Source organism: Jaculus jaculus, chromosome 11 (genome assembly GCF_020740685.1).
Source record: "Jaculus jaculus isolate mJacJac1 chromosome 11, mJacJac1.mat.Y.cur, whole genome shotgun sequence".
NCBI classification, from domain to species: Eukaryota; Metazoa; Chordata; class Mammalia; order Rodentia; family Dipodidae; genus Jaculus; species Jaculus jaculus.
The window spans coordinates 59,042,429-59,057,118 of record NC_059112.1 but is presented as its reverse complement, the minus strand read 5'-3'; the positions used below and the strand labels follow the sequence as shown (position 1 = coordinate 59,057,118).

Below are 14,690 nucleotides of genomic sequence, written 5' to 3'. Positions count from 1 at the left end.
GCTCAATTCTCCAGGACCTATGTTAGCCAGATGTACAAGGGGGCACACATGTCTGGAGTTCGTTTGCAGTGGCTGGAAGCCCTGGCGCGCCCATTCTCTCTCTCACTCTCTATCTGCCTCTTTCTCTCTCTGTCACTCTCAAATAAATAAATAAAAATGAACAAAAAAATTAAAAATAAAAAAATAAAGTGCTTGTATTTGTAGTCTCCATATTTTGGAGTAATTATTTACTTGATATTTATAGGTCTGTGGCTTTTCACCCAAGAGACTGAATCATATTGAGTACATTTAGTTTTCTAGCAGTCATGAAGCTTAATCTTGGGTGGGCTATATCAGAGGCACAGAGTCTAGAATGTGGATATTCATAATGGTGTACATCTTGTGCCTTGAATCACTATGAAAAGTGTCTCAGAAAGCTCAGATAGTCCCCGCTATCGTCATAAGAATTTTTTGTGTTTATATGAAGATGACTGTGTTCTAGTAATCTTTGGGCATGACTAATTTATATCTCTTCATACTCATTCTTCATGATCTGTATCTTAGAGGTGTGACCTTAAATTTAACTTTTTAAAAAAACTGGGAGGTCAATAAAATTTAAACTGTTTAACAACAACAAAAAGATAGTACTAGGAGCTGGGAAGATAGCTCAGAGGTTAAAGGCACTTGTTTACAAAGCCGGATAGTATGGATCTAATTCCCCAGCAACACACATAAAGCCTAAAGGTAAGGTGTTCATTTGCAGTAGCAAAGAAACCCTGGTGCACATGTGCATGAACATACACACATGCAAATAAATAAAATGTTTAAAAGATAGTGGTTGAGTTGTGAAGACCCAAATACAATAGCAAGCTCACCTGCAGAGACACTGAAGTAATAATCATTTGAAGACATTTTTATGTCTTGGGATAGTTTTCAGAAACAGAATCATGAAAAGATTCCAAATAATTTATAGACACACAAAGGCTACATGGCTGGGAACCCTGGGAAGAGTTGCAGGTGACTCCATGAGTGGCCATAGGGATAGATAAGACTGGCATGCAAGATGCACGTTTGAGTAGAATTATTTTTTATATGTATGAGTGAAGAATGAACAATTTATAAAATACAGTGTCTCTGCTGGGTATGGGGTACACACCTTTGACCCCAGCTCTAGGGAGGTAGGAAAATTGCTGTGAGTTTGAGGCCAGCCTGAGACTAAAGTGAGTTCCAGGGCAGCCTGGACTACAGTGAGATCCTGCCTCGAAAAACTAAAAAAAGAAAGAAAAAAATACAGTATCACTGAAGCTGAGGAGATGGCTCAGCAGTTACAGGCATTTCCTTGTAAAGCCTGCTGGCCCAGGTCCAATTGCCCAATTCCCACATAAAGGCAGGTACTCAATGTGGGATATGTGTCTGGAGATTATCTGCAGCAGCAAGAAACCCTGGCATGCTCATTTCATCTCTTTCTTTCAAAAAAATTTTATTTTTGAGAGAGAGAATGGGTGTGCTAGGGTCTCTTGCTCTAGATGTGTTGCCACTTTGTGCACATGGCCTTATGTGGGTACTGGGGAGTCATACCCAGGCCACCAGGTTTTGCAAGCAAGTGCCTTTAACCTATGAGCCACCTCCCCAGCCCCAAATAAAATATTTTTAAGATATGGCATAAGTTACTATCTAAGTTGTGCTAAATTCACAATTTAAATATCAAGACTAACATTTACCCTTTATTATTCATCAATGGGCAAAACGTGCCCAGTGGGGCTGGACTGTAGTCGAATGCAGAACACGTGTTTAACATGTCAAAGACTACAAAAATAATAATATATCTGCTAAAGATACTCAAGAAGCATGTTTTTATTTTGTTTTGTTTTTTGGTTTTTCAAGGTAGGGTCTCGCTCTAGCCTAGATTAACCTGGAATTCAGTATGTAGTCTCAGGGTGGCCTCAAAGTCACAGTGATTCTCCTACCTCTGCCTTCCGAGTACTGGGATTAAAGGTGTGAGCCACCACTCCTGGCAAGAAGCATGTTTTAATATGGATCTTTTAAGGGTATGATGGATGGAATTATGTCCCCTAACATAACCACACCCTAATATCCTGGGGGCCTCACAAGAGGATCTCACAGTGAAAATGGCCATGTGAGGCTGGGGGACCCAAGAATAAGGCAAACCATGGGATGCAGGCACCAGAGCCTCAAGGAAGCTCAGCCCTACCCACACCGTGACTTCAACGGGTCATTCTGGAACACCAACCCTTCTAAACTTGCTGGACAACACAGCACAGTGCTTTAAGCCACCGTGCTTATGGTCACATGTCTTAGCAACCACAGGAGCAAATACAAGGGAAACAGCCTGCAGTGTGGGGGTGGAACAGGACACATGGATAGTGGGGTCAGGAGTATGCTCAGAACAGCATCTGGCTCGCGGCACATGCAATAGGTAGAGGCCACTACTGATCCTAGCGGTTCTACAAGTATCAGTTATCACTGTCATCTGCTCTGGGAACAATGGTCAGTGCGGCCCTGATGACTCTCCAGGAACAGGAGCCTTAACTGAGCAGAGAAGGCATCAGGTCTGAGACAGGCTATCCTCAGAACCTGGCCCAGTCAGCACAGGGGCCGAAAGCCACATTCTCCAGATAGGGGCTATCCCAGTAAACTCTCACCCACCTCTTGCCTTACACCATAGCCAGCTCATTCCACCTGGCAATGCCTATGATGGCCAAACCACATATCTGGCACTACCCACTTCAACACATACATCAGGCACACACACACAACCACAGGGGAAAACCAATAGCAGTCCACTGGGATACGTGCATGGACTTGCACTGCCCTCCCAGCTTGATAATCCAACCCAAATTCCTGGATCTGCCCTGAAGTCTCCAGCCTCTCCTTCTACTCCCATCTTGACCCAAGCAAATCTGGAATTGCCCTAACTGGACCTTTAAGGACACAGTGCAAAGACAGAATCCAGCTGGCTCTTTTTTTTAATACTTTTTTTATTTGAGAGGCAAAGAAAGAGAGAATGTGCATGCCAGTGTCTCTTGTCCCTATAAACAAACTCCAAATGCATGCACCACATTTGTATATCTGGCTTTATGTGGATACTAGAGAACTGAACCCAGGCCTATAGGCATCACAAGCAAGTGCCTTTAACCGCTGAACCACCTCTCCAGCCCCCAGCAGATTCTTGAGTCACCAAGGCCACTTCCAGACCATTTAATTGCCACCAACAGTAAATGTTTCTGAACATTTCTATCCTAAAAGACCAAACATCTTAAGCCTCCTGGATCCGAGCTATGGTTTATTTCCATAGCTTTTCAATGGTGTCACTAAGAGAAGCGCAGGGCTGCAAGGTAAGGCAGCTGAAGGCACTCAATCCAAGATTACCAGACCACATCACCTACTTCCTGCACCAATGCCACATCATTCCCAAGGCAGCAGCTGCCCTGGCCCATGGACACAGACATTCCCAGCCACTTCCAGCAACCAGGAATCCTCCACCCAGAGAGCCTTCTCTGCCTCCTCCCCTCAATGACCCAACTCCTTCTCTAATTCTCACCTCTATATGAGTGACCCCAAGTCCCTCCTGGGCTCCAACCCCCCCCATTTCTCCTGCCTCTCCTTAATATAGCTTGCTATCACCACACATGACACACCTTCTTTTTTTTTTTTTTTTTTTTTGCTTTTATATTTTAGTTTTTATTTGTATATAGAGAGAATTAGCATTCCAGGGCCTCAGCCCCTGCAATCAAACTCCAGACACTTGTGCCACCTAGTGGGCATGTACCACCTTGCACTTGTCTCACCTTTGTGCGTCTGACTTACATAGGATCTGGAGACTCAAACATGGGTCATTAGGCTTTACAAGTAACCAACCACCTTAAACCCTTAACCATCTCTTCAGCCTTTTTTTTTTTTTTTTTTTTTTTTGGTTTTTTTGAGGTAGGGTCTCACTGTAGCCCAGACTGACCTGGAATTCACTATGTTGTCTCAGGGTGGCCTCAAACTCATGGCAATCTTCCTGCCTCTGCCTCCCGAGTGCTGGGATTAAAGGCATGTGCCACCATGCCAGGTTCCAGCCCTTTAAAAAAAATTTAGAACGAGAAACACACAGAGCACATCTTTTTTAAAAAATATATTTTATTTTATATTCTCTTTCTCCTCAGACACGGCTCCAACTCCTGCCCCAAACAGGCAGCAGCCTCTACCCCATAGGAAACTTCCTACCTCCAGGCTTCATGCAGTCCTCACCTTGTCTCCCCTCATAGTCAAGTGGTTTTCCCTAACCACAGCCTTGGGTTCCCCAACCCATGTGCTTCATGGGTAGCCACCCTGTGGACTTCCACTGCTCCCACACCTCAGCACTCTTCATCCAGCCTCAGCCCACCAACAATTAGTTCAGGAGCTTCTCGGTAAGATGGCAGCACAGGAGCCATGCCAAACCAGCCTAGGGAGGGCTTTAAGCAAAACCCCAGCTAAATATACTCTTCTGAAAGGTGAAGGAGTACGGGTTATTCTTTCACACAGCAGAGAAGCTGGAGAGACCAAGATCCACCAGAAAGGAAGAAAATGGCCCAATCCTCGCGATCCACACACCCACCCCACCAGGCACACCAAGTGGTGGCAGCAGCAGAGAACAAACAATTTCATCAGCCTCCTTACAAAGTTAAGAAAATAGAAGTAAAGACAGCTGAGATCAACCAAGAGGTACTGAAAGGGATGCAGGTGGAACTGCGTGAGCAACTGCAAAGTCTGAACTCCCCCACCCCCCACCATCAGAACTGGGAACCTCTGGCATTCAGCCCCCCAGTGGCAACGCAGCCAGCAGAGCTGATCAGAGATCCCACTACACAACATGGAGGGATGGCACTCACCATTGGTGAAATTGGAAGCCACGCCAAAAGGTAATAGGCCAACTGACCAAAAAAAAACAGGTACATAGGCCTGCATTGGAAGGGTAGGTTATGGGTTATATCTTGGTTGGCTTTACCATTTTCAAACAGCCTGTATTTGGGGGTTGAATATTGTTTTCTTTGATGCTTTCAGACTTATGGGGTCTTTGTCTTTTGCTTCTGTCATTATTGGGGGCAGGGTGTGATCCAGATCCAGGTTGACCTGGAACCCAATTCAGAACAGAAATCTCTACCTGCCAGCTGACAAGATTAAGATTAAGGGTGAACAACTCACACCCTTAAGGAATTTGGTTTTATAACACTATCTGTTCATTTTAATCCCCACAATTACATACTTTATGCTGGTTTTTATTGATTGTGTATGTTCCTTGGTTGAAGTTTAGAATTTGCCAGTAAACTTTTCTACCCAGTCCACTAGAATACTTGCTTAGCAAGCAAACTCAACACCTAGGATTACTTCTACAGTTGGATTGGGGACAAGAGCTACACCTGGCACCTTGAACTTATATCCTGAGGGTATATTGAGGAGGATTGCCATGTCTGGAAACACTCAAGATAAGTAGAAAGCCCAAGCATCAAATCAATTCAGGATGCAAAAGTCCCTACAATATAATACAAGAAACTCACAGAATCAAGACAATAAAATCCCATCAAAAATTATAAATCGGGGGCTAGAGAGATGATTTAGTGGTTAAGTGCTTGCCTGTGAAGCCTAAGGACCCTGATTCAAGTCTCAATTCCCCAGGACCCACATTAGCCAGATGCACAAGGGGGGTGCATGCATCTGGTGTTCATTTGCAGTGGCTGGAAGCCCTGGCATGCCCATTCTTTCTCTCTCTCTCTCTCAACCTCTCTCTCTCTCTCTGTGTCACTCTCAAATAAATAAAAATGAACAAAAAAATATTTTAAAAAAAATATAAATCAGGCTGGAGAGATGGCTTGGTTGTTAAGGTGTTTACCTGCAAAGCCAAAGGACCTCAGTTCAATTCTCCAGGACCCAGTTTCTCTCTCTCTACCTCTTTCTCACTTTCTCAAATAAATAAGATTTTTAAATATATATATATATATATATATATATATATATATATATATATATATATATATAAATCCATCAGAAATGATCCAGTGAGACTGTTTTAGAGGAAATGCTTGACAAAGACTTCAAGAAAATGATGGTATCTGTGCTCAAAGAAATCAGAGAAGAAATGAGGGGAATGAAAGAAGAAAACAAACTTCTGAAAGAGAACACAGGAAGGAAACAAGTTTAATGAAGTAAGAAGATCATTACAAGACATGAGTAAGGAAACAGAAATACTAAAGAAAACCAGGCTGAAATCCTAGCTCTGAAGAATACAGTCAGTGAAATAAAAACCTCTGTGGAAAGTCTCACAAGTAGAATGGTTGAAGGGGAAAACAGAATATCTAAACTAGAAGACCAGGTGGCAGACCTAATACAGTCCAACAAAGAGAAAGACAAGCTAATATCAAGGTATGAATGGGAATTTCAAGATATCTGGGACACTATGAAAAGATCAAACATAAGAATTCAGGGCATAACAGGAAGAGAATAATTTCAATCAAGAGACTTAGTAGGTGTTTTCAACAGACTCATAGAAGAAATTTTTCCCCAAATTGGGAAAGAAATGCCAATGCAGATACAAGAAGCTTTTAGAACACCAAACAGACAAAACCTAGAAAGAACCTTCCTCACCATGTTATAATTAAACTACTAAAAACACAAACCAAAGAAAATATATTGAAAGTAGTTAAGAGAGAAAACACAAATCACCTACAAAGGCAAGCCCATCAGAATAACTGCAAATTACTCAACACAAAGTTTAAAAGCCAGAAGGGTTTGGAATGATGTATTCCAAGTTCTGAAAGATAACAACTGTCAACCAAGATTACTTTATCCTGTAAAGCTACCTATCCAAATTGATGGAGTAATAAGGACATTCCACAACAAAAACAGGCTAAAGGAATATATGATAACAAAACCAGCTCTACAGAAAATACTTGAAGGAATTCTTAATGCTGAAGAGAAAACAAAACACACACAGGAGGAAATAGGAAAAAATAAACCACACTCAAATAACAGTTAAAACAAATGAGTAAAGGGAAAACAAGAAACACTACAAAATAAGAAGAATGGCAAGAATAAATGCATACCTTTCAATAATAACTCTTAATATCAATGGCCTCAATACACCATACAAAAGACACAGGCTATGGAGAATGGAATTTCAAAGGGGAAAGTGTGGGGGGTGGGGAGGGAATTACCATGGGATTATTTTTTATAATCATGGAAAATGCAAATAAAAATTTAAAAATTTAAAAAAGAAAAAAGACACAGGCTTGCAGACTGGATTAAAAGTCAGGATTCTGCCATTTGCCTCCAGGAAATTCATCTTTCAATAAAAGATAGACACTGTCTTAGGGTGAGAAGATGAAAAATGGTATTTCAAGCAAATGGGCCTAGGAAACATGCAGAGGTTGCTATCCTAATATCTGACAAGATAGACTTCAAACCAACATTAGTGAGGAAAGATAAAGAAGATCATTTTATACTGATTAAAGGAACACTCCAACAGGAGAACATTACAATACTAAACATATATGCAACTACCATGGGGGCTCCCAGTTTCATCAAACAAACACTATTAGACTTAAAGTAAAGATAACATCAAACACAATTGTAGTAGGTGACTTCAATACCCTACTCTCATCAATTGACAGTCATCCTGGCAAAAAATAAACAGAGAGACATCTGAATTAAACGATGTCATGGAACAAATGGACCAAACAGACATCTACAGAACATTCCATGTAAATGCTGCAGAATATACATTTTTCTCAGCAGCACATGGAACATTCTCTAAAATAAGACCATATATTAGGACACAAAGCAAATCTCACAAATACAGGAAAATTGAATTCCTTGGGACAGTAGCAGTTAAGACGCTTACCTGCAAAGTCAGAGGACCCAGGGTCAATTCCCCAGGACCCACATAAGTCAGATGCACAAGGGGGTGCACGTGTTTGGAGTTTGTTTGCAGTAGTTGGAGGCCCTGGTGTGCCCATTCTCACTCCCACTCTCTCTCCCCCTCCCTCTCTGACTCTAATAAATAAATAAAAATTTTTAAATATTAAAAAAAGAAATAATCCCTTGTACCCTATCTGACCACAACTGGATTAAACTGCAAATCAGCAACAAGAAAAGTTACAGAGCATACAGAAACTCATAGAGACTAAATAGTACACTATTGGATGACGAATGGGTCATTGAAGAAATCAAAAAGGAAATCAATAAATTCATAGAATCAACTAATGATGCAAATACAACATAACAAAACCTTTGGGACACAATGAAGGCAATCCTAAGAGGGAAATTTATAGCTCTAAGTGCCTATAATAAGAAATTAGAGAGTTCACAAGTAAACAAGTTAATGCTTCATTCACCTTAAGGCCTTGGAAAAAGAAAAAGGCAAACCAAAAATCAGTAGATAAGAAGAAATCATAAAGATTAGGGCAGAAATTAATGAAATAGAAGTCAAAAAAAAAAAAAAAAAGCAATCCAAAGAATCAACGAAACAAAGAGTTGGTTCTTTGCAAAGATAAACAAGATTGATAAACACTTTATCAAATCTGACCAAAAGAAAGAGAGAAGACACAAAAATTAGTAAGACTAGAGATGAAAAAGGTACCATTACAACAGATACCAAAGAAATTCAGACAATTATAAGGACATATTTTAAGAATATATATGCCTCTAAGTTTGAAAATCTGAAAGAAATGGATAATTTCCTTGATTCATATGACCTACAAAATTAAATCAACATGAGATAAACTATCTAAATAGACCTATAACAAGTACGAAGATCCAAGCAGTCATAAAAAGTCTCCCAACTAAAAAAAGTCCAGGCCCTTGGGACTGGAAAGATGGCTTAGCGGTTAAGGCAGTTGCCTGTGAAGCCTAAAGACCCTGGTACGATTCTCCAAAACCCATAAAAGCCAGATGTACAAGGTGACACATGCATCTGGAGTTCATTTGCAGTGGCTGGAGGCCCTGGTGTGCCCTTTCTTTCTCTTTCTCTCTCCCTTTCTCCCTCTCCCCCCCCCAAATAAATTTTTAAAAAACTAAAAAAAAAAGTCCAGACCTAGGTGGATTCACTGGTGAATTTTACCAAACCTTCATGGATGAACTAACACCAATGTTTCTCAAGCTTTTCCATAAAACAGAAAGGGAAGGAATTCTACCAAACTCCTTCATCACCCTCATACCAAAACCAAGCAACGACAGAACAAAAAAAAAGAAACTGACATACCAATCTCCCTCATGAACAGATGCAAAAATACTGAACAAAATATTGGCAAACAGAATACAAGAATATATCAAAAAGATTATTCACCCCAACTAAGCTAGCTTTATCCCAGGGACAGTTCAACATATGCAAGGCAATAAATGTAATACATCATATAAATGGTCTGAAGGACAAAAATCACATGACCATCTCAATAGATGCAGAAAACGCATTTGACAAAATCTAAAATCCTTTCCTGGTAAAAGTATTACAGAAACTGGGAATAGAAGGAACATATCTCAATATAATAAAAGCTCTTTATGACAAACCTACAGCCAACATAATAGTAAATGGAGAAAAACTTGAAGCTTTTCCACTAAATTCAGGAACTAAACAGGGTGTTCGCTGTCCCCACTTTTATTTAATATAGTACTGGAACTCTTAGGTATAGCAATAAGGCAAGAGACACTCATAAAAGGGATACAAATTGGAAAGGAAGAGATTAAATTATCACTATTTGCAGATGATATGATTCTATACATAAAAGACCCTAAAAACTCTACCAGCAAACTGTTAGAGCTGATAAACACTTTTAGCAACGTAGCAGGATGCAAAATAAATACAAAGAAATCATTAGCTTTCCTATATACTAACAACAAACATGCAGAGGATGAAATCAGGCAATCTCTCCCATTCACAATGGCCTCAGGGAAAAAAAATACCTTGGAATAAATTTAACCAAGGAAGTGAAGGATCTCTATAATGAGAACTTTAAAACACTCAAGAAAGAAATTACAGAAAGACACAAGGAAATAGAAAGACATTCCATGTTCTTGGATTGGAAGAATCAATATTGTGAAAATGTCAATCTTACCAAAAGCAATCTACACATTTAATGCAATCCCCATTAAAATTCCAATGGCACTCTTCACAGAAATAGAAAAAAAACAGACTTCCAGTTAAGATGGCGGCGTAGGTACCACACCAAAGCAGCCTGGGGGGAAAAAAGACCAAAAAAAACTCAGCAAAATACACACTTTTACTAAAAAGTGAGGCGTATAGGAAATTGAAGCAGCAGCGGAGAAGCAGAAGAGATCCAGAGCATCCAGAGCCCGCACAGGCCAGCAAAAGTGGCCCCGGCAGCTCCGCCAACCACAGCAGCGGCTGCATACCAGACAGTCACAAGGCTCAGCTCCAGCTGCAGGAAAATCCAGTTGCAGGAGCTTGCACTCTCACCGGCGCTCTCCGCAACTAAGGAAACTTGAAGGGAGAGCGGTAGTGAGCAACGGAGGAGCAGACCACGAGGTAGAACACGTGGAACAGCGAGACAACCAGAGCAGCAGCAACTCCCTCCCTTCCCCAGCGCCAGAGCCAGGCTCCAGGGAACAGAGAAGCAGTCCCAGGACCCAGCCACGCCAACTTGGACCAACAGCGGGATCCAAGCAGGAGCAGAGTCCAGCAGCAACATCAGCGCCTCCGGCACTGGTAACAGCGGCCCCAGCAGCAGCAGACCCTGTAGCGGCAGCAGCGGCAGACCCAGCAGAAGCAGACCCAGGAGCTGCAGCAGCGGAAGACCCAGCAGCAGCAGCTTCACTAGCAGCAGCTTCAGCAGCAGCAGAGGTAGCAGTAGTGGTGGGCCCAGCAGCAGCAGCTTCAGCTGCTGACAGATCCAGCATTGGCAGCTTTAGCAGCAGCAGTTCCAGCAGCAGGGGTGCTGATCTGCAGGGCCACAGTTGCCAGGCTCACTTTGCCCCACAGGAAAAGCCAGTGCCAAGCTCCAGAAATCAGAACAGCAGCCCGACAACCCAGGCAGCAACTTGACTGAGACCAAAATCGACCAAGGTAACTGGGACTGCACCAGGGAAGGGTCTCACTTGGTCACAAGCTGACTTGGATCACCTCAACAGACCAGAAATCTTAACCTCTATGTTGATAGAGGATCTGGTTGTTATAATAACTATTCTAGCATACATATTTGGGGCTGTTTTTGATTGAATGGGTACAGTGTTTAGTTAACTTTTAGAATCTACCTGTATTTTATTCCACTCAGCCTACTTCAATACTCCCATAGCAGGGAAACTCAACCCCTAGGAACACCTTTGTAGATACTGAGAGTCTTAAGAGCCACACCTAACACCTTAAGCTCCTGCCCTGACAATATATAACATCAAATCAATTGATACAACTAAGAATACCCAGCTAGCTAGAAAATCCAAGCATTAACTTAATCCAAGATGCAAAAATATATACATTATAACAAAAGAAACACTAAAAAGCAAGACAATATGAATCCACCTATAAGTATTAATGCATCAGAAATGACCTCCAGTGAGAACGAGTTAGAGGAAATGCCTGAGAAAGATTTCAAAAGAATGATTGTAAATATGTTCAAAGAAGTCAGAGAACAATTCAAAGGAGTCAAAGAGGAAATCAAAGGAATCAAAGAAGATGCAGGACACCAATTTCATGAAATAAAGAAGGCAATACAAGACATAAATAAGGAAATAGAAATAATAAAGAAAAACCAGCCAGAATTACTAGCAATGAAGAACACAGTTAATGAAATTAAAAACTCTGTAGAAAATCTCACCAGTAGAATGGATGAAGGAAAGGACAGAATATCTAAGCTAGAAGACCAGGTGGCAGATCTAATACAGTCCAACAAAGAGAAAGACAAACTAATAGAATAGTATGAGTGGGAATTTCAAGATATTCGGGACACTATGAAAAGATCCAATATAAGAATTCAGGGCATAGTAGAAGGAGAGGAATTACACTCCAAAGGCATAGTAGGCGTCTTCAACAAAATCATAGAAGAAACCTTCCCCCAAATGGGGAATGAGGTGCCAATGCAGATACAGGAAGCCTTTAGAAGCCCAGCAAGACAAAACCTGGAAAGAACCTCTCCTCACCATATTATAATCAAACTTCCAAACACACACACCAAAGGAAAAATATTGAAAGCAATTAGAGAGAAAAATCAAATTACCTACAAAAGCAAGCCCATCAGGATTACAGCAGATTATTCAACACAAACTTTTAAAGCCAGAAGGGCTTGGAGTAATATATTCCAAGTTCTGAAAGATAACAACGGTCAGCCAAGGTAACTTTATCCTGCAAAGTTATCCATTCAAATAGACGGAGAAATAAGGACATTCCACAACAAAAGCAGGTTAAAGGAGTATTTGAAGACAAAACCAGCTCTACAGAAAATACTTGATAGAATCCTCCATGCTGAAGAAAAGGAAAAGCACACATATAAGGAACCTAGAAAATACAAGCAATACTCAAATACTAGTTAACACAAGACAGCACAGGTAGAACCGGAACCACAAAAAAAAAGGCAAACATAAATACACACCTTTCAATAATATCTCTTAATATCAATGGCCTCAATGCCCCAACGAAAAGACATAGGTTTGTAGACTGGGTTAAAAAGCAGGATCCTACAATTTGTTGTCTCCAAGAAACTCACCTTTCTATAGACATTATCTTAGGGTGAAAGGTTGGAAGACAGTGTTTCAAGTAAATGAACCTAGAAAACAAGCAGGGGTTGCTATCCCAATATCTGACAAGGTAGACGTAAGTCCAAAGTTAAGAAAGATAAGGAAGGTCACTTTATAGTGATTAAGGGCACACTCCAAGAGGTAGACATTACAATCCTAAACATATATGCACCTAACATGGGGGCTCCCAAATTCATCAAACAAACAGTATTAGAACTAAGGTCACAGATAACACCAAACATAGTGGTAGTGGGTGACTTTAACAACCCACTCTCATCAATTGACAGGTCATCCCAGGAAAAACTAAACAGAGAGGTATCTGGACTAAATGAGGTCATAGAAGGAATGGGCCTAACAGATATATACAGGACATTTCATCCAAAGGCTATAGAATATACATTCTTTCAGCAGCACATGGAACATTCTCTAAAATAGACCATATATTAGGATACAAAGCAAATCTTAACAAATTCAGGAAAATTGAAATAATTCCTTGCATTCTATCTGACCACAATGGAATTAAACTACAAATCAGTAGCAAGAAAGGCTATAGAGCATACACAAAATCATGGAAACTAAACAATACACTACTAAATGATGAATGGGTCAATGAAGAAATCAAGAAGGAAATCAAAAAATTTGTAGAGTCAAACAATAATGAGAACACAATATATCAAAATCTCTGGGACACAATGAAGGCATTTCTAAGAGGTAAATTTATAGCCTTGAGTGCCTATATAAAGAAATTAGAATAGTCACAAGTAAATGACCTAATGCTTCACCTTAAAGCCTTTGAAAAAGAAGAACAAGGCAAAAAAAATCAGTAGACAGGAAGAAACAATAAAGATTACGGCAGACAGCTATATATCTGATAGAGGATTAATATCTAGGATATACAAAGAACTCAAAAAGTTAACTAATAAGGAATCAAACAAGCCAATCAAAAAATGGGCTAAGGAGCTAAATAGAGAGTTCTCAAAGGAAGAAATACGAATGGCATATAAGCACCTAAAAAAATGTTCTACGTCACTAGTCATCAGGGAAATGCAGATTAAAACTACATTGAGATTCCATCTCACTCCTGTCAGATTGGCCACCATCATGAAAACAAATGATCATAAATGTTGGCGGGGATGTGGAAAAAAAGGAACCCTTCTGCACTGCTGGTGGGAATGCAATCTGGTCCAGCCATTGTGGAAAACAGTGTGGAGGTTCCTAAAGCAGCTAGAGATTGATCTACCATATGACCCAGCTATAGCACTCCTAGGCATATATCCAAAGGACTCATCTCATTTCCTTAGAAGTACATGCTCAACCATGTTTATTGCTGCTCAATTTATAATAGCTGGGAAATGGAACCAGCCTAGATGTCCCTCAACAGATGAGTGGATAATGAAGATGTGGTACATTTATACAATGGAGTTCTACTCAGCAGTAAAGAAAAATGAAGTTATGAAATTTGCAGAAAAATGGATGGACCTGGAAAGTATTATACTAAGTCAGGTAACCCAGGCCCAGAAAGCCAAGCGCCACATGTTCTCCCTCATATGGGGATCCTAGCTACAGATGACTGGGCTTCTGTGTGAGAATGAAAATACTTAGTAGCAGAGGCCAGTAAGTTGAAAAGGAGACATAAAGGGTGGAGAAAGGAAGGGAGGAGGATACTTAATAGGTTGATATTGTATATATGTAATTACAATGATTGTAATGGGGAGGTAATATGATTGAGAATGGAATTTCAAACGGGAAAGTGTGGGGGTGGGGAGGGAGGGAATTACCATGGGATATATTTTATAATCATGGAAAATGTTAATAAAAATTTAAAAAAAAAAAAAAAGATTACGGCAGAATTTAATGAAATAGAAACAAACAAAAAAAAAAGAATCCAAAGAATTAAGGAAACAAAGAGTCGGTTCTTTGAAAGGATAAACAAGATTGATAAACCCTTAGCAAATCTGACCAAAAGAAAGAGAGAAGAGACACAAATT

General features: G+C 40.4%; 1 protein-coding gene across 3 annotated transcripts in view; it reads right to left on the bottom strand.

Annotated features, from left to right (window-relative positions):
- The window catches only part of Rgs12 (regulator of G protein signaling 12), a 174,075-nt gene that overhangs the window by 142,222 nt on the left and 17,163 nt on the right, over positions 1–14,690 (bottom strand). Inside the window, exon 1 of one of the 3 annotated variants that reach the window (XM_045161345.1) lies at positions 3,953–4,008. The exons of the other annotated variants lie outside the window; for them this stretch is intronic. The gene's annotated coding sequence lies outside the window, so the exon portion shown is untranslated. Of the gene's footprint in view, positions 1–3,952; positions 4,009–14,690 lie in introns of those variants that run through there. 3 annotated transcript variants of the gene reach the window in all.